Source organism: Cetorhinus maximus, chromosome 6 (assembly GCF_964194155.1).
Source record: "Cetorhinus maximus chromosome 6, sCetMax3.hap1.1, whole genome shotgun sequence".
NCBI classification, from domain to species: domain Eukaryota; kingdom Metazoa; phylum Chordata; class Chondrichthyes; order Lamniformes; family Cetorhinidae; genus Cetorhinus; species Cetorhinus maximus.
The window spans coordinates 40995231-41014351 of record NC_135884.1 but is presented as its reverse complement, the minus strand read 5'-3'; the positions used below and the strand labels follow the sequence as shown (position 1 = coordinate 41014351).

The window sequence follows — 19121 nt, the reverse complement described above, 5'->3', positions numbered from 1 at the left end:
AAGGTTGCCCAATCCATCATTGCCAACTCACGCCTCATATCTTCGTAGTTCCCTTTATTTAGATTCAGGACCCTGGTTTCGGATTCAACTTCTTCACACTCCATCCTAATGATCAAATCTATCACTTTATGGTCGCTCTTCCCCAAGATTAGCCCAAGATTGTTAATTAATCCTTTCTCATTGCACATTACCCAGTCTAGGATAGCCTGCTCTCTGGTTGGTTCCTCAACGTATTGGTCTAAAAAAAGTACACACTCCAGGAAATCCTCCTCCACAGTATTATTGCTAGTTTGGTTTGTCCAATCTATATGTAGATTAAGGTCACCCATGATTACAGTTGTAACCTTATTGCATGCGTCTCCAATTTCCTGCTTAATGCCTTCCCTTACATCTCCATTACTGTTTGGGGGCCTATAAACAACCCCCACCAATGTTTTCTGCCCCTTGGTGTTTCTTATCTCCACCCAAACAAATTCCACATCATGATTTTCCGAGCCAACATCCTTCCTCAATATTGCATCAATTTCCTCCTTTACTAACAATGCTACCCCACCTCCTTTCCCTTTTTGTCTGTCTTTCCTAAATATTGAATGCGCCTGAATGTTCAGTTCCCATCCTTGGTCACACTGCAGCCATGTCTCAGTAATTGCAACTATATCATAACCGTTTATATCTACTTGCGCTGTTAATTCATCTACCTTATTGCGAATGCTCCGCACATCAAGATACAATGCCTTTAACCTTGTCATTTTAGCCTTGTTAGTCATCTTAGCTTTATTTTGCACGATACTATTTGTTTCTCGCCCTTGTTTTTTTCTGCCTTCCATTTTTGCTTTTTACTTTTCTGTCTTTCGTTTCTATCCTTGTTTACCTCCTCTGTCTCCCTGCTCAGGTTCCCATCCCCCTGCCATTCTAGGGCAAAGCAGTCCCCTTAATTGGCACCCCCTCCACAAAAAAATGTTCACTCCCCCCATTGCCAAACAGTGGCAGCAATGTCTACCATCTACAAGATGCACTGCAGGAACTCACCAAGGCTCCTTCGGCAACACCTTCCAAACCCACGACCACTACCATCTTAAAAGGGCAAGCGCAGCAGACATATGGGAGCATCACCACCTGGAAGTTCTCTCCAAGCCATTCACCATCCTGACTTGGAACTATATCGCCATTCCTTTACAGTTGCTGGATCAAAATCCTGGAACTCCCTCCCTATCAGCACTGTAGGTGCACCTGCACCACAGGGGCTGCAGCGGTTCAAGATGGCAGCTCACCAAACCTTGTCAAGGGCAGTTAAGGAGGGCACTAAATGCTGGCCTAGCCAGCGATGCCCACATCTGGTAAATGAACAAAAATAAAAGAAATAAAACAGAACTAAAACTTTAAAATTGAAATAATTAAAGTAAACACCTAAAACATATACCTGTATAGTTATGAAACATGTCGCTTTTAGTTGTCAGTGGTACTAGCATTTAATAAGCACAGTAAATTGTAGCGTACATAGGAATTAATCTAAGTTAATAAGAAAGTAATTAAAATGAGTTACTAAAGTTAGCTAAATGAAATAAGTAACAATGGCAGGACAGATGTTATGTTGCAGCTGTGCAATGTAGGATTGTTTGGACGCCAAGGCAATCCAGGACAAACACGTCTGCAGGAAGTGTCAGGAAACCGTTCAAGTGGGGGGAGAAAACAGGAATGTATTGGTAGTAGCGGACAGTATACTGAGGGGGATTGACACTGTTAACTGCAATAAAGAGCAAGAGTCCAGAAGGCTGTGTTGCCTGCCCGGTGGCCAGGGTTCAGGACATCTGCTTAGGGCTGCAGAGGAAATTGCAGTGGGAGGGGAAGGATCCAGTTGTCGTGGTCCATGTTGGTACCAAAACATAGGTAGAAAAAGGAAAGAGGTTCTGCAGAGTCAGTATGAGGAGCTATGTACTAAATTAAGAAACAGAACCTCAAAGATAATACTCTCTGGATTATTTCCTGAGCCATGTGCAAATTGGCATAGGGCAAATGAGATTAGAAAGATGAATGTGTAGCTCAAAGACTGGCGTGGGAGAAGTGGGTTCTGGTTCGTGGGGCACTGGCAACAGGACTGCGGAAAGTTGGGGCTGTACTGTTGGGATGGTCTTTACCTGAATCATGCTGAGACGAGTGTTCTTGCGAATCGCATAACTAGGGAAGTAGAAAGGATCTTAAGCTAAATCATGGTAAATTAAAGAGTAGAGACAAGGTAGGAGAGGAAGGTATTAATTTGGGAAATGATAAACAACCTATGACAAGGAGGGACAGAGTACAAGTCTAAGAGTAAACCAATAGATAAGGCTAGAGGTTACAAAAATAATGAAAGGACAAAACTTAAGGGTCTGTATCTGAATGCATGTAGCATTCAAAACAAAATAGATGAACTAATAGTGCAAATAGAGATAAATAAGTACGATCTAATAGCCATTACAGTGACATGGCTACAGGGTGTGATAGATTGGGACCTGAACATAAAGGGTATGTGACTTTTAGGAGGTTAGGAAAAGGTGGAGGGGTGGCTCTGTTAATTAAAAACGACATTAACACAATAGAGAGGGATGGCCTAAGTGCAGGAAACCAGCATATAATGGTTTAGGTAGAGATGAGGAATGATAAAGACAAGAAATCGCTTGTGGTGTATAGGCCCCCTAACAGTAATCACACGGTAGGTAGAGAATAAATAGTGGGAACTTGTCAGAAAGGTACGGTGATTATCATGGGGAATTTTAATCTACATATAGACTGGAACAACCAAATGGGAAAAGAAAGCATAGATGATGAATTCATAGAATGTTTTCGGGATGATTTCTTAGATCAGGTTCTGAAGCCTACCAGGAAGCAGGCTACACTGGACCTGGTATTGTACAATGAGTTAGGATTAGCTAATGACCTTAGAGTGAAGGCGCCCCTAGGTAGCAGTGATCATAATATGATTTAATTTTACATTTGATTTGAGTGAGAGAAGACTGCTAGTATTTTAAACTTAAAGCCAATTACGAGATCATGTTAGTAGAGCTAGCGAAAGTGAACTGGCAATTTAGGCTAGGGGATAGATCAATAGAGATCCAGTGGCAGACATTTAATGAAATATTTCAGAATGCACAGAATAGATACATTCCAGCAAGAAAGAAAAATTCCCAAGGGGGGTATCCACCATCTGTGATTAACTAAAGGAGTTAAAGATAGTGTCAAACTTAAAGAAAAAGCATGTAATTGTGTAAAGATGGGTGGCAGGTCAAGAGACTGGACAGAATATAAGAATGACTAAAAGATTAAAAAGGAGGAAAAAATTAGAGTACGAAAGAAAACTAGCTAGAAATGTAAAGATAGACAGTAAGAGTTTCTATAGATACTCAGAAAAGAGTTAACAATGTGCATGTTGGTCCTATACAAAGTAAGTCTGGGAATTAATAATGGAAACTAAGTGGATGGCAGATGAATAGGTATTTTGCATTGGCCTTCACTATAGAGGATACAAGTAACCTGCTGGAAATAGCTGTAAATCACGAATTGGAAGGGAGGGAGGAACTCAAGAAAATTACAATCACCAAGGAAGTGGCACTTAACACAAATTGTTGAAACTGCGGGTTGACAAGTCCCTGGGACCTGATGGATTTCACCCTAGGGTCTTAAAAGAAGTGGCTAATGAGATAATTAATGTGTTGGTTTTAATTTTCCAAACTTCATTAGATTCGGGGATGGTCCCATTAGATTGGAAAATAGCTAATGGAACTCCTTTATTCAAAAAGGGAGGGAGATAGAAAGCAGGAAACTATAGGCCAGTTAACTTGACATCTGTCATAGGGACGAGGTTAGAAGCCATTATTAAAGACATTATAACAGGGCACTTGGATAAATTCAGGGTAATCAGGCAGAGTCAACATGGCTTTGTGAAAGGGAAATCATGTTTACCCAATTTATTGGAGTTCTTTGAAGGAGTCACGTGTGCTGTGGATAAAGGAGATAAAGTGGATGTGCTGTACTTAGATTTTCAGAAGACATTTGATAAGGTGACTCATCAAAGGTGATTGCGGAAAATAAAAGTTCATGGTGTAGGAGGTAACATATTGGCATGGATAGAAGATTGGTTAGCTAACAGGAAACAGAGTAGGCAATAATGGATCATTTTCTGGTTGGCAGGGTGTGAAGAGTGGTGTGCCATTGGGATCTGCCATTGGGATCAGTGCTGGGGCCTCAACTCTTTGCAATTTATATAAATGATTTTGATGAAGGGACCGATGGAATAGTTGCTAAATTTGCTGCTGTCACAAAGGTAGGTAGGAAAGTAAGTTGTGAAGAGGAAGTAAGGAGGCTAAAAAAGGATATAGATAAGTTAAGTGAGTGGGCAAAGATCTGACAAATGGAATATAATGTAGGAAAATGTGAGGTTGTCCATTTTGGCAGGACAAATAAAAAAAAGACATTATCTAAACGGTGAGATGTTACGGAGCTCTGAGGTGTGGAGGGATCTGGGTGTTTTAGTGCATGAATTGCAAAAGGTTAGTATGCAGGTACAGCATGCAATTAGCAAAGCTAATAGAATTTTATTGTTTATTGCAAGGGGAATTGAATACAAGAGTAGGGAGATTATGCTTCAGTTATACAGGGCATTGGTGAGAACACATTTTTTCTTTTTATTCATTCATGGGATGTGGACGTTGCTGGCTAGGCCAGCATTTATTGCCCATCCCCAATTGCCCTTGAGAAGGTGGTGGGAGCTGCCTCCTGGAGTACTGTGTACAGCATTGGTCTCCTTATTTAAGGAAAGATCTAAATCCATTAGACACAGTTCAGAGGTTTACTAGATTATTACCTGGAATGGGTGGGTTATTTTATGAGGAAAGGCTGGACAGGTAAGGCTTGTATCTGCTGGAGATTAGATGAGTAAGAGGCAACTTAATTGAAACATATAAGATCCAGAGGAGACTTGACAGGGTGAATGTGGAAAGGATATTTCCTCTTATGGGAGAATCTAGAACTCGGGGTCACTGTTTCAAAACAAGGGGTCGCCCATTTAGGACAGAGATAAGGGGAAAAAATTTCTCAAAGGGTTGTGAGGCTTTAGAATTCTCTTCCTTAAATGGTGTTTGAAGCAGAGTCCTTTAATATCTTTCAGGCAGAGGTAGATAGATTCTTGATAAGCAAGGGGGTGCAAGTTATTGGTGAAAGCTGTCAGGAGTAGGCAGAAATATGAGGTTGAAATCTAATCGCCATGATCTCACTGAATGGTGGAGCAGGCTTGAAGGGCCAAGTGGCTTACTCCTGCTCCTAATCCATACGTTTGTACGTATGTTCATATGTAATAGCAGAATAAAGGTCTGAAAGCCAAACGTGAGAACACAATACAGACTGGCAATAGGGGGAAAAATATAAAATGGAGGTTGGAGTTCATGGTCTGAAGTTGTTGAACTCAATGTTGAGTTCAAGGCTGTAAGTTGCCTAATTGGAAGATGAGGTGCTGTTCCTCAAGCTTGTGTTGGGCTTCACTGGAATGTTGCGGTAGGCCAAGGATAGAAATGTGAGCTTGAGAGCAAGGTGGTGAATTGAAATGGCAAGCAACCGGAAGTCAGTGTCATGCTTGCGGACTGAATGGAGGTGTTCCACAAAGGGTCACCCAGTCCGCGTTTGATGTCCCCAGTGTAGATGAGACCGCGTTGTGAGCAGCAAATACAGTGGATCAAATTGAAAGAAGTACAAGTAAATTGCTGCTTCACCTAGAAGGAGCGTTTATGGCCTTGGATGGTGGGGGAGGTGAAGTTAAAGAGGTACCTCCTGCGATTGCATGGGAAGGTGCCATGGGAAGAGAATGAGGTATTGGGGGTGATAGAGAAGTGGACCAGGGTGTCGTCGAGGGAATGGTCCCTTCAGAATGCTGATACAAGAGGGGAGGGGAAGATGTGTTTGGTGGTGGCATCCTGCTGGAGTTGGCGGAAATGGCAGAGGATAACCCTTTGAATGCGGAGGTTGGTGAGGTGGAAAGTGAGGACAAAGGGATCTTGAGCATGGTTCTGGGAAGGAGGGGAAGGGGTGAAGGCAGAAGTTTGGGAAATAGGTCAGACATGGTTGAGGACCTTATCAACTACAGTGATGTGGGGAATCCTCGGTTGAGAAAAGAGGAAGACGTGCCTGAAGCGCCATTGTGGAAGTTAGCATCATCAGAACAGATGCGATGGAGATGAAGAAACCGGGAGAATGGAATGGAGTCCTTATAGGAAGCAGGGTGTGAGGAGGTGCAGTTGAGGTAGCTGTGGGAGTCGGTGAGCTTGTAATGAGTATTAGCAGACAGCTATCCCCAGAAATGGAGATAAAGGAGTCAAGGGAGGGAAGAGAATTGTCAAAATTTGTGCGGTATGTGGAACATTCCTTACTGGAGTCCTACTTGGACTCTCTCCCACAATTCTTTTTCTGGCACAGCGATGACTCTGCTGCCACTTCATGCTCTCATCTGGGAAAAGGTCATCAATTTTGCTCCCAATTTCCTCTCCTCTCTGACCTTTGCGTGGTCTATCTCCAACACTTCCCATCCCTACCTTTGCGAAAGAGTTGGAAATGTGCAGATAATTATAGGCGGGAGTGCAGTTTTGTGAATCCTGTGGACCGCAGTCTCAGGAGGAGAGATTAAACCATCAGGAGCTGAGCAGTCATTGAGGCAGTCCGAATCAGAATGGCTTTTGAGAGAATTCGGAGGCTAGATCTTCAAAAGTGAGGAGATGAAATCCCTTGTGCTGTAGACGAAGCTTTAATGAGATTTTGTGACTCTCAGTGGTCACGATGAGTGGGTTCCTGAAGAATCTGTTGGATCTCTGTTGGTCACATTGCCATTTAATGTGCAGTATGGTGTGCTTGACCACAGTTTTCCTGTTAATTCATATTTACCTCATTAATTCTGAATGTTATAATGTGGGTACTGGGGGGCAGTACCACTCACATTATGATGTAGAGTTACATGGGAGCATGGGAGTAGTAGAGTCCAGGTGTGAGCCTGGTAGAAGTTAGCATGAAGATAGCACCTAGTCAGGTCTGTATCCTATATATATGTATATAGTTATATGTTAGTAATAAACAGTTATTGTTCAACCATACAAACCTCTAGACCAGGCTTATCCAATGTTTTTGTTTGGGAGGCCACGTTTCCATTTTCTTCTCACTCAAGGGGCCGATGAGCAAATTTCGGAAAGATAAGGCTTGGCACAACATTAAATTTCAAAAAACAAGTTGAGGTATTAAGTAAATAAATAATTGCTGAGCAAACATAAAACAATGTCATAGCAATAAATTGTTAAGTTTGAAAAAAGAGTAATTAATAAAAATGAGGGTGAGAGGGTCAGACCGGGTGCACCAGACTCACTCCCAGTCTCAGGGTGCTCATTCACTCGCACCCTCACCCGCTGTGAATGTGTGTGTGTGGCGGTGAGAGCAAGGGAGAAACCTGAGACTGGAAGTAACACACACGCACTGGCACTCTCACGCGCACACACGTACGTACACACACGAACGCGCATGCACACGTACGTATACACATACGTACGTATGCATACACACACGTTTGTACATACACGCACACTCGCTCGCTCTCCCCTTGCTCCCTCACACTCTCTCGCGCGTACACACACACACTTCCTCTCTCACTATCCCCCTCGCTCGCTCCCTCCCCCCCTTACACACACACTCTCTCTCTCTCTCTCTCTCATGCATGCGACGCACATACACAGGCGCACGCGCCTCTTCCCCACACCCCTCCTCTGACCCTACGCTCCCCTGCATCGCACTCCCAGGCCACACAGCCAGCCTCTCCTTCCCAGGGCCCTCGGCAGCCTCATCCGCCCCCGAGTCCTGGCACTTTGGTCCCCCTACCCCCCAGGCCCCGGCAGTCTGGTTTTCACCCCCTGGCCCTGGGCCCCTGGCACTCTGTTCTCCCTTCCCCCTCAAAAGAAAATCTCTTTTCCCCCCAGCAAACTCACTGTCGCTGGTGTTCACTAGTGAGCCTATCAGCAGCAAATGCGGGAGAGGATTGGCCTGTGATTGGAGGAGCAGCTTCTTGTAGAATCTTCCCCTCTACTTAACCTTTCTGACTGGTATTTTGAAAACTGGCCCTGGGGGCCACATGGAATGGCTTTGGGAGCTACAATCTGGCCTGTGAGCTGCCAATTGGACAAGCCTGCTCTGGACCTCTCCACGAGACAAAATACAACCTTACAACAAATTGTTTTACTTTTCTGACTTTGTGTATTAAAGTTTATTTTGTTTGTTTAAAACAATGAAGTCTTCTGGCCTTATTCTCCTAGTGGCTAATAGGAATTTCAAACGTTATCCATTTTTAAACAAAAATTTACTGGTCTTTAAATGGATCATTAACGGTTCCAATTCCTCATCATTTTCACATTTTGAAATTGTGCTCTGTACTCCCACGTCTAAGCTTTTACCGTATATCAAAAACAGAACTGGCCTTAGTACTGAACCCTAGGGATCTCTGTTGTATATTTCCCCGTCTCTCCCCCACCCCCCCCCCCTCCCAAAGCCTAAGTAAAGCAGCCATTCACAAAAACTGTTTTCAATCCCCTAGCCAATTTTGTATCCATGTTGTGACTGCATCTTGTATCCCATGGGCTTCAATTTTGCCAGCAGCCTATTATGTGGTACTTTATCAAATATCTTTTGAAAGTCCACATACAGAACATCAACTACCACTAAAAAACTCGATCAAGTCAGTCAAACATAATTTCCCCTTAACAAATCTCTGCTGACTCTCCTTTATTAATCCATGTTTGTCAAGTAACTGTTAACTTTCTGCCAGATTATTGTTTCTAAAAGCTTTCCCAAGACTGACTTTAAACTGACTGACTGTAATTGCCAGGTTTATCCTCCTGCCCTGTTTTTGATTGAGTGTAATATTTGCAATTCCCCAGTCCCCTGTCACAACCCTACATTGATGAAGAATTGTAAGGATAAGTCCAGCACGTCCACAATTTCTACCCTTCCTTCTCTCGCAATCTAGGATGCATCCCATTTGGAACAAATGATTTATCTAATTTAAGTACAGTCAGCCTTTCTAGTACCTCCTTTATCTATTTTTATCTCATCCAGTATCCCAGCAACCTCTTTGTTTACCATAGTTTTGTCAAATCCTCTTCCTAGGTAAACACCATTGCAAAGTACACGTTAAAAAGAGCTATGCCTTCTGGCTCCACCAACATGCCTACAGAAAGCATTTGGATTAATTTTTTAATGTTAATCATCAATCTATTTTCATATTATCTCTTTGCTCTTTTTTCCTTATTCATTTTTCCTCTGTACTTTGTATATTCGGCCTGATTTTCCGTGGTATTATTAAGCATAAATCTGTCAAACAGCTCCTTTTGCTGCTTCATCCTTCTCTCCAACTCCTGCATCATCCAGAAAGCTCTGGTTTTGGTTGCCTTCTCTTTTCACCCTTGTGGGAATGACCTAGGTTGTCTTCAAAACCATCTCTTTAGAGGTTGCCAATTGCTCCATTACATTTTTGCCTCCAATTTAGTTGGGCTAGATCTGTCCTCAATTTGCTGAAATTAGCCCTCCAGTTAAATATTTTTATTCTAGGTTTCTCCATGATGTTCTCCATAACGAATCTAAACCTTAGTGTACTACAATCACTATTCCCAAGATGCTGCCCAACTGTGACATTCTCCATTTGGCCCAATTCATTCCCCAGGACTGAATCTAGTATTGCCTCCTTCCTCGTTGGGCAGGAATTGTACAGATCAAGAAATTGTTCTGAATACACTTCAGAAATTCATCCCCTTCTCTGCCTTTGACACAATCACTGGCTCATTCAGCATTGGGCCAGTTAAAGTCTCCCATTATCACTATATAGTTTTTGCACCTCTCGGTAATTTCTTTGCAAATCTGCTCCTAAGGACAGCCCATGGAACCTGTTCTGCCATTCAGTAAGAATCTGGAGCTCTACGTCCACTGCACTTTCCCACCATATTCCATATTCCTTGATTCCCTTAGTGCCCAAAAATCTACCAATCACGGTCTTGAATATATTCATCAACTGAGTATCCGCAGCTCTCTTTGGTAGAGAATTCCAAAGCTTCACAACCCTCTTAGTGAAGAAATTTTGAAACTCATTTCTTAGCAGCCAGCTCCTTATCCTGAAACAATGACCTTTAGCTCTAGACCTTCCAGCGAGGGGAAACAGCCTCTTGATATCTACCATGTCAAGCCCTGTCAGAATTTTAAACATTTCAATGAAATCACCTCTTCTAGTTCAAAAACTTGAGAGAATGTAGACCCCATTCTACTCTATTTTTTCTCTCAGAAAAGCCCTCTCATTCCTGGAATCAATCTAGTGAACTTTTGTTTCACCCCCTCCAAAGCAAGTATATCCTGCCCTAGCTAAGAAGACCAAAATTTTGTACTCGACTCTAGATGTTGGCTCACCAAAGGCCTATATAATTGCAGCAAGACTTTCTTGCTCTTACACTAGCAATAAAGTTTAATGTTACATTTGCCTTCCTAAATGCTTGCTGTACCTGCATGTTGACTTTCTGTGATTCATGAATAGAGGCCCTCAAATCTTTCTGAATATCAACATTTACTCGTGCCTGATCTTTTAAAAAAATATTCTGCTTTTCTACTTCTTCTATGAAAGTGGATAATTTCCCTCTTCCCAAATTATACTCCATCTGTCACCTCTTGCCAAATCACTAAACTGGCCTGTTTTCTTTTGCAGCCTCTTCACGTTACTTTCCCACCTCGCTTTGTATCATCAGCAAATTTGATATATTATGCCAGATCCCCTCATCTAATTCATTTCTATAGATTGAGATAGCTGAGGTCCTAGCACTGATCTTTTCAGCAGTTTATACCCTGCCATCCTGGAAAAGAAACCTTTTCCCCTCCCCTCTCTTCTGTGTCTTTGTTAGCCAATTCTCTATCCATTCTATTACCCCAATCCAAGGAGACTTACTCTCGTGGGACGTCTTTTGAAAATCCAAATATACTACTGCACATCTGGTGGTTCCCCTTTATCCTTTTGGTTATACCTCAATAAACTCTGATAGAATTATCAAACACTATTTCCATTTCAGCTAAGCATGTTGTCTCTGCCTAATCACATAGTGATTTTCCAAGTGCCTTGTAACCACATTGTTAATAATTGATTTTAGCATTGTCACCACTACTGATGTTAGGCTCACTGGTCTATAATTCCCTGATTTCTCTCTCCCTCCTTTCCTGAACAGTGAGATTACATTTTCTACCTTCCAATTCACTACTTCCCACTATTTGATGGCCTATAAAATATACCAAGTGGTGTAGCAGTTCTTTTGTTAATTCTTAACTCCAACCAAACAGATTCTGTCTTTGATCCTTGAAGGCCATTCTCTCTAGCACTGTAGTATTATTCTTAATCAAAACTGCTACCCCTCTTTTTCCCCACTTTCTTATCTTTCTTGATACCTTGTACCAGGAATATTTGGCATCCAATCCTTCCCTTTTCTTGAGCAAAATCTTGGTTATCGCCACTAAATTATATTTCCATGTGGCTATTTGCATCTGCTGTGCACTGGCCTTTGAAGTTGGCTTCAAACTTGATAGAAACCTTTTAGTATTTTCTATGATCTCTCCTTTCTATGCTATTTCTAATTCTTAACTGTCTCTCCCAGTCCTCTGTGCATTTTTTTTCTAATTTTGAATACTACATTTTGGTGCCTGACACCCTGCTGAATGAGTTTAAACCCTCCTCCCACAGCACTAATTAATTTGCGAAATGATTTGGCCCAACTGTGTTTAGGTGAAACCTCTTTATGTTGAATGGGCCCTTTCTGCCTCAGAACTGGCCTGAAGGTTCCAGGAATCTGAAGCCCTCCTGCACTAGGTCTCTAGCTTTGCGTTAACCTGCCATTTCCTGCTATTTCTGCTTTCGATGCATATCTACATTTTATTCTACTACCCCGTATTCCTTTGGCTCACAGTATCAGACTCAGGAGTTTGGACATACTTAACAAATTCCATTTCTTTACTCTTGTAAAATATTGTAGTAGGTTAAATACTCTGGCCAGAAGAACAAGTCAGAGGCTGGGAATTCTGCAGTGAGTAACTCACCTCCTGACTCCCCATAGCCTGACAATCATCTATAAAGCACACAACAGAAACATAATAGAATACTCTCCAGTTGCCTGGATGAATGCAGCTCTAACAACACTTAGGAAGCTCAACACCATCTAAGACACAGCAGCCCACTTGATTGTCATCTCATCCACCACCTTAAACATAGACTCCCTCCACCACCAGTGCACAGTGGCAGCAATATGTACCATCTGCAAGGTGTGCTGCAGCAACCACTAAGGCTCTTGAGACAGCTTCTTCCAAACCTGTAACTTCTAGCGCTTAGAAGAACAAAGACAGCGAATGCATGGAAGACCACCACCAAATTGTACACTGTCCTGACTTGAAACTAGCCCCTTCATTGTCACTGGGTCAAAATCCTGGAACACCTTCCCTAACAACACTGTGGGCAGAATTTTACAGCAGCGGGATTTTATGTTCCCGCTGAAGTCAATGTGGTTTATAATGGCCCGCCGCATTTTACGGCCCTGTCCCTGCCGAAACGGGGCCGTAAAATTCTGCCCTGTGGGTGTACCTACACCACATGGACTGTGGATTTTCATGAAGCAGGTTCACCACCATCTATTCAAAGCCAAATAGGTATGGGTAATAAATGGCCAGCAACACACACAGCCCAATAAAAAAAAACCCAAGGACTACCAAGCAACCTAGATAATTCCAGGTATCAGGAGTTTGAATTATCAAGAAATATTGGAAGATGGGAAAAGAAGAGTTTTGAGATACTTCATTGCAATTTTCAAGATTGTTGAGGGAGTTGTTTTGGGTAGAATATGGTGATTGATTCAAATTACAGAAGACACAAATTACAAAATTGACAGTCGCAACACTTACATGAGTCTATAATGTAAAAAAAAAAGTGCCAAAGCAGTTAATGGAAGAAATGAATGGCTGCATATATGTGTAGTAAACATTCCACGGTGCTTCATAAATGAAAATGGAAGTCAAGCAGTAGTGGAACAAGTTTTAGAGATGTGAGAAAAGCTTTAACCGATTGTTTTTGAGTTTCATGCCCAATTCATGGACTCCACAATTTTCAGTCTATTAATTTTATTGGAAAACATGTGGGCTGTAATTTGGATGCACTAACTTCCTCACCTGACTTTTTAACAGGCTCTCCTGCTGTACGCAGTTCTAGAACCAGAAGGACAAAATCCACTCCTATATAGTTTTGTTTAGATGTTTAGACACATTTGCCAAGGTGTCCTCTATATGTTATGTTAGATAAAACCATGAACCTCATAATAAAGAACTGGCTTACAATTGGATGTGCATGGTTCACAGAAAATGTCCCCTCCAGAGCTTTGATATTTGAAATCCACAGCATGCAATATATTATATAATGAGCTAGGAAAGACCATTTTACCTTGCTGTACCAATTTCATAATGGATATAACATTTTTGAATGTTGTCAGTAGCCTTCAATGAGTGATTTCATAGGGTCATTCAATGGAAACCTTCCATCTTCTGTTTATTTCAGTGTCCCTTATTATAATGCACAAGTATCATAGTTTAACGATATGTGTTGATTCCTATTTTGTCTACAGTATACAACATATAACTCATTGTAAAAGCAATACATATGAAATGTTTTAAATACCTCATTTCATATCTATAACTTGCAATATAGCATATTAAAAGTGTTATACAAAGTAGAATATACCACTTTGACAGTTAATATTGGTGTGTATCATTTCATTGAGCATTCCTAATAAGTATCACTGTATAAAGAGACACAATGTTGATCAAAGCATTTCACCTTCCACTCATCAGGGCATACCAAATTTCAAAGGGAACAACAATTTACACTGTGGAGAGAGAAACAGAGTTAACGTTAACTCTGTTTCTCTCTTCACAGCTGTTGTCAGAACTGCTGAGTTTTTCCAGCACTTTCTGTTTTTATTTCAGATTTCCAGCATCCGTAGAATTTTGCTTTTAACAATTTATACTGCATGAAAAAAGGTGCTGATTGGTTGGCAAGTGGGCTCTGGTTGGGGTACTGTTATGGAGAATGCACCAGGGAACAATTATTCCCCCAAACTTTTGTTTAAATCCAAAAAGGCAAGTAAACTCTTGATTGGTTGAGGCATTGCCATGGGGAATGTACCAAGTAACAGTTGTCCCTATGCATTTGCTTAATTGAAAAAGATGCAATGACTGAACAAGTGAGCCACATTGCCAGCTCGACTGAATCTTAAATTGGTTGTTAGTGTAATTCTTAGCACACTCGAGATTGGACAGCACTCAACGAACAATCACAGAATCACACCTAATATTGGACACTATGTTCTCAGTTTTGTATGGGCTGGATGCAAAACTTCAGAACATAGCTTTTTTTAATTTATCCATTCACAGGATGTAGGCATCACTGGCCAGGCCAGCATTTATTTCCCATCCCTAATTGCCCTTGAGAAAGTGGTGGTGAGCCACTGCCTTGAACTGCTGCAGTCCATGTGGTGTAGGTACACCCACAGTGCTGTTAGGAAGGGAGTTCCAAGATTTTGATCCAGCAACAGTGAAGGGATAGTAATATAGTTCCAAGTCAGGATGGTGTGTGGCTTGGAGGGGATATTACAGGTGGTGGTGTTCCCATGCATCTGCTGCCCTTGCCCTTCTAGGTGGTAGACATGGATTTGCAAGGTGCTGTTGAAGGAGCCTTGGTGAGTTACTGCAGTGCATCTTGTAGATGGAACACACTGCTGCCAATCTGCATTGGTGATGGAGGTAATGAATGTTTAAGGTGATGGATGGGGTGTCAATCAGCGGGCTGCTTTGCCCTGGATGGTGTCAAACTTCTGGAGTGTTTTTTGGAGCTGCACTCATCCAGGCAAGTGGAGAGTATCCCATCACACTCCTGATTTGTGCCTTGTAGATGATCAAAAAGCTTTGGGGAGTCAGGAGGTGAGTTACTTGCTGCAGAGTCCCTAGCCTCTGACCTACTTTTGTACCCACAGAATTTATGTGGCTGGTCCAGTTCAGTTTCTGGTCAGTGGTAACCAGGATGTTGATAGTGGGGGATTCCACAATGGTAATGCTATTGAATGTGATGGGGAGATGGTTAGATTCTCTCTTGTTGGAGATGGTCATTGCCTGGCATTTGTGTGGCGCGAAAGCTACATGCCACATATCAACCCAAGCCTGAATGTAACCTAGGTCTTCCTACATATGGACACGAACTGCTTCAGTACCTGAGGAGCCACAAAAGGTGCTGAACATTGTGCAATCATCAGCGAACATCCCCGCTTCTGTCCTTATGATGGAGGCAAAGGTAATTGATGAAGCAGCTGAAGATGGTTGGGTCTAGGGCACCACCCTGAGGAACTTCAGCAGCAATGTCCTGGGACTGAGATGTATGACCTCCAACAACTACAACCATCTTCCTTTGTGCTAGGTATGACTCCAACGAGTGGAGAGTTTTCCCCCTGATTCCCATTGACACCAGTTTTGCTCAGGCTCCTTTTTATGCCACACCCAGTCAAATGCTGCCTTGATGTCAAGGGCAGTCACTTTCACCTCACCTCTGGAGTTCAGCTCTTTTGTCCATTTTTGGACCAGGCTATAATGAGATCAGGAACTGAGTGACCCTGGCAGACCGCAAACAGTGTCGTTGAACAGGTTGCTGTTGAGCAAGTGCTGCTTGATAGCACTGTTTGTGGCCTCTTCGATCACTCTGCTGATGACAGAGAGTAGACTGATGTGGTAATTGGTTGGGTTGGATTCGTCCTGCTTTTTGGGGGCAGGGTATACCTGGACAATTATCCACATCGCTGAGTAGGTGTCAGTGTTATGAACATATGAAATAGGAGCAGAAGTAGACCATTCAGCCCCCTGAGCCTGCTCCACCATTCAATAAGATCATGGCTGATCTGTTTTGTGTTTCATGTTCCACGTTCTCATCTACACCTGATAACCTTTGATTCCCTTGCCTAACAATCTATCTACCTGTGCCTTAAAAATATTCAGTGACCCCACCTCCACTGCCTTCTGAGGCTGAGTTCCAAAGTCTCACAAGCCTCAGAGAAAAAAATTCTCCTCATCTCTGTCCTATAAGGGCAACCCCTAATTTTAAAACAGTGCCCCTTAGTTTTGGATTCACCCACAAGGGGAAACATCCTTTCCACATCCACCTTGTCAAGACCATTCAGGAACTTATATATTTCAATCAAGTCACCCCTCACTCTTCTAAACTCCAAAGGGAACGAGCCCAGCCTGTCCAACCTATCCTCGTATGACTGCCTGCTCATTCCAGGTGTCAGCCTAGATAGTGAACCTCTTCTGAACTGCCTCCAACACGTTTACGTCCTTCCGTAAATAAGGAGACTAAAACTGCACACAGTATTTGATGATGTAGCTCTACTGAGAGTTCCCCCATGGCAGTGCCTCAACCAATCAGAGTCAACATGCTATTTTTGAATTTAAACAAAAGCTAGGGGCATAACGGCTCCCTAATACATTCTCCAAAGCAACACCTCAACCAATCAGAGTACACTTGCCAACCAATCAGCACCCTTTTCTCATGCAATGTAAATTGCTGCTCCCTTTGAAATTTGGTGTTCTTGCCTCTGTCCTGATGAGCGCAAGACGAAAAGCTTTGATCAACATCGTGTCTCTTTCTCAGCAATACTCGAAAGTTCTGTACTATAAAGCAGCTACTTAGTTATTAGAAATAATGTTTAAAATTTTATGGTAATGCAACATTTTAGTATTGCTGTATGGGGAAAATAAGAGTGTAAACTGTCCCAGTTTTTCAAGTAAGATCTGTTCTGCTAATTTATAGGCGTCTGAATTTATCAAACATCCTGCTGCTTGTTAATCAGTGGAAATGCATTTGGTGAAAGAGACAGTAGTTTATATTTAACATGCTAAAGAATTTATTCAGAAAGAACACATCAAAATTAAGTTAGGTAATGTCGTTAGGTTTTTTTAAAAACACATGCAGTTAGTGCCACATTATTTACTGGAGATGGACTAGAGACTATGGACATGGACTAGATGTACAGAGATTATGACGAATTCAAGGTATCACTAATATAAAATGTCTATAGGAATGGTTTTTCAAAAAGATAAATCTTGCAGGGCTTCAGCCTGATTTATGGTTTCTGTCATATACTTCTGCAATAGGGCATTGGAAGAAAATAGCAGGGAACAACATATTTAATCAGTGGAATATAGTAAGCTTCACATGCTCAATTTAATTTCAAAAAATATTTCACCACTCCTTGAATAACAGAAGCACAGTTGTATTGCCTGGACATGATGTTCAGACAATTGATTAAATTGTGACTGTAACTCCTGTTGTATCTACAGACTGTGTTGGCTTTGTGTTTGATAGCCCCATTTCCCCATGTTTCGCAATACTCACCCCTCCACCCAAAACAAAGTCATTAGGCCCCCAGAGCAATACTGAATTTTTGATTACTAAAGATACCCTGTTTAGTCAGGGAAAAGGGCAGTTCAAATTTAGCTTTTCATAGATTTTGGTTACTCTCTTAAGTAAGTCATTCAAATTGTTTTTAAATAGTGTGCAATAAGTCAGAACTGTAGCAGGTTGCAGTATGTATAGCAGGCCCATCTTTTCATCAATACAACTACACAACACTGAACACTGTTGCTTTGGAAACAAAAAAGAAGACTAGCTAAAACCATAGCAATGCCTTTATGATAGTATTGTTGCCACTTTCATTATGCAAAAAGCTTTAGGTATGGGTATCTATACCAGTATTGTTTTAACAAAATTATGCTTCATGTTAAAGTATTATCATTTGTTTAAAAAATGTCAGTTGATTACATTGTTGAGGCTGGCCGTGCAAAAGTAGATTCCAGCCTTGTAAGAGGGCTGAACAAACAGAATTGAAGTAATGGCAAACTTGAAAGTGAACAACCTTGTGTAAGGTCACTGTATTTCAGGAACTGGCCGAATGTGAAAGAGTTGAGCGTGGATGTACAATGGTAATGAGAGATGTGATGGTGACAGTCGCTTCCGTGAGCATAAATCTGAGTGTGATATGTTGCCTTCCAATTCCAGGGTAAATAAAATTATGGAGAAAGTACAGAAGTTATTTGAGAGAGTTGGCTCAGCTAGGCCATGCTTTATGTTAGATAGAGAAAGACATTATTCAGGTTCGGAGGGGGAGAAAGAATCAGAAGTCAGATCTTGGAATTACTTTAAGTGCCACAGGTTAGCCAATACAATAAAGGCAGGATTACAGACAAACATTTTACAACCAATAATCTGCTGTATAAGATGGAGTTTCTAGTAGAGTGTCTCTCTCATTGCTCTGCCAGGATAACCACCTTGTACGGCGGCAAGAACTAAAAAGAGTAACTATGCATTTTCTGCCCATCAGGCACCTGCATAGTATTTCTAACATACGCTGACTTCTCTTATCTGTCTTCTCTTATCTGTCTTATCAGCCGATTGAGAAACAGGATAAAGAGGAGCAGGTTGAACTGCAGTGCAGGTAAGCCCACACTGGCAGCACTTATTAACCTCCTGGCTCAACAGAAATGAAACTGTAAAAAGATCTTGCCTTGGATGGCCTCCTTAAGGATAGCTGGTTAGGTCACTGAAGTCTCAGAATAACTGGGCAGAGCATATGTGGCACAAGTTGTGTCCAGTTGGTAACCAATTTCAATCGAGGTCCTGCAACCAACATTAGACTCTCATTTGCATATGCAGTTTGCTTAATGCCTGTTTCAGACAAGCACTGACCACACTTGGAATCTGCCAGCTTCTAATTTGATAGCTGGCCCCTCTCTGGGAGATCAGACACTGAATTTCACAACCCTAAGTTCATCCCTCGAATCTCACTTTGAGGAGGATAAAAGGAAACGTTTCATTTAGTCTGTGCTTGCTTAATTATGTATCATCTGTTAGAATCGTATCAAGATTCAAATTGAAGGACATGACATGATCTAGACATTTGGATGTGAATCTGGGAGTTTTGTTTAAAAGGTCATAAGTTCACCTTGGAATTGTCAGCAAACAG

The 19121-nt window shown here is 41.8% G+C and overlaps 1 protein-coding gene across 1 annotated transcript in view; it reads left to right on the top strand.

Moving 5' to 3' along the window:
• Positions 1–19121, top strand: part of prickle2b (prickle homolog 2b) — a 299600-nt gene that overhangs the window by 99406 nt on the left and 181073 nt on the right. The window lies entirely within an intron of this gene.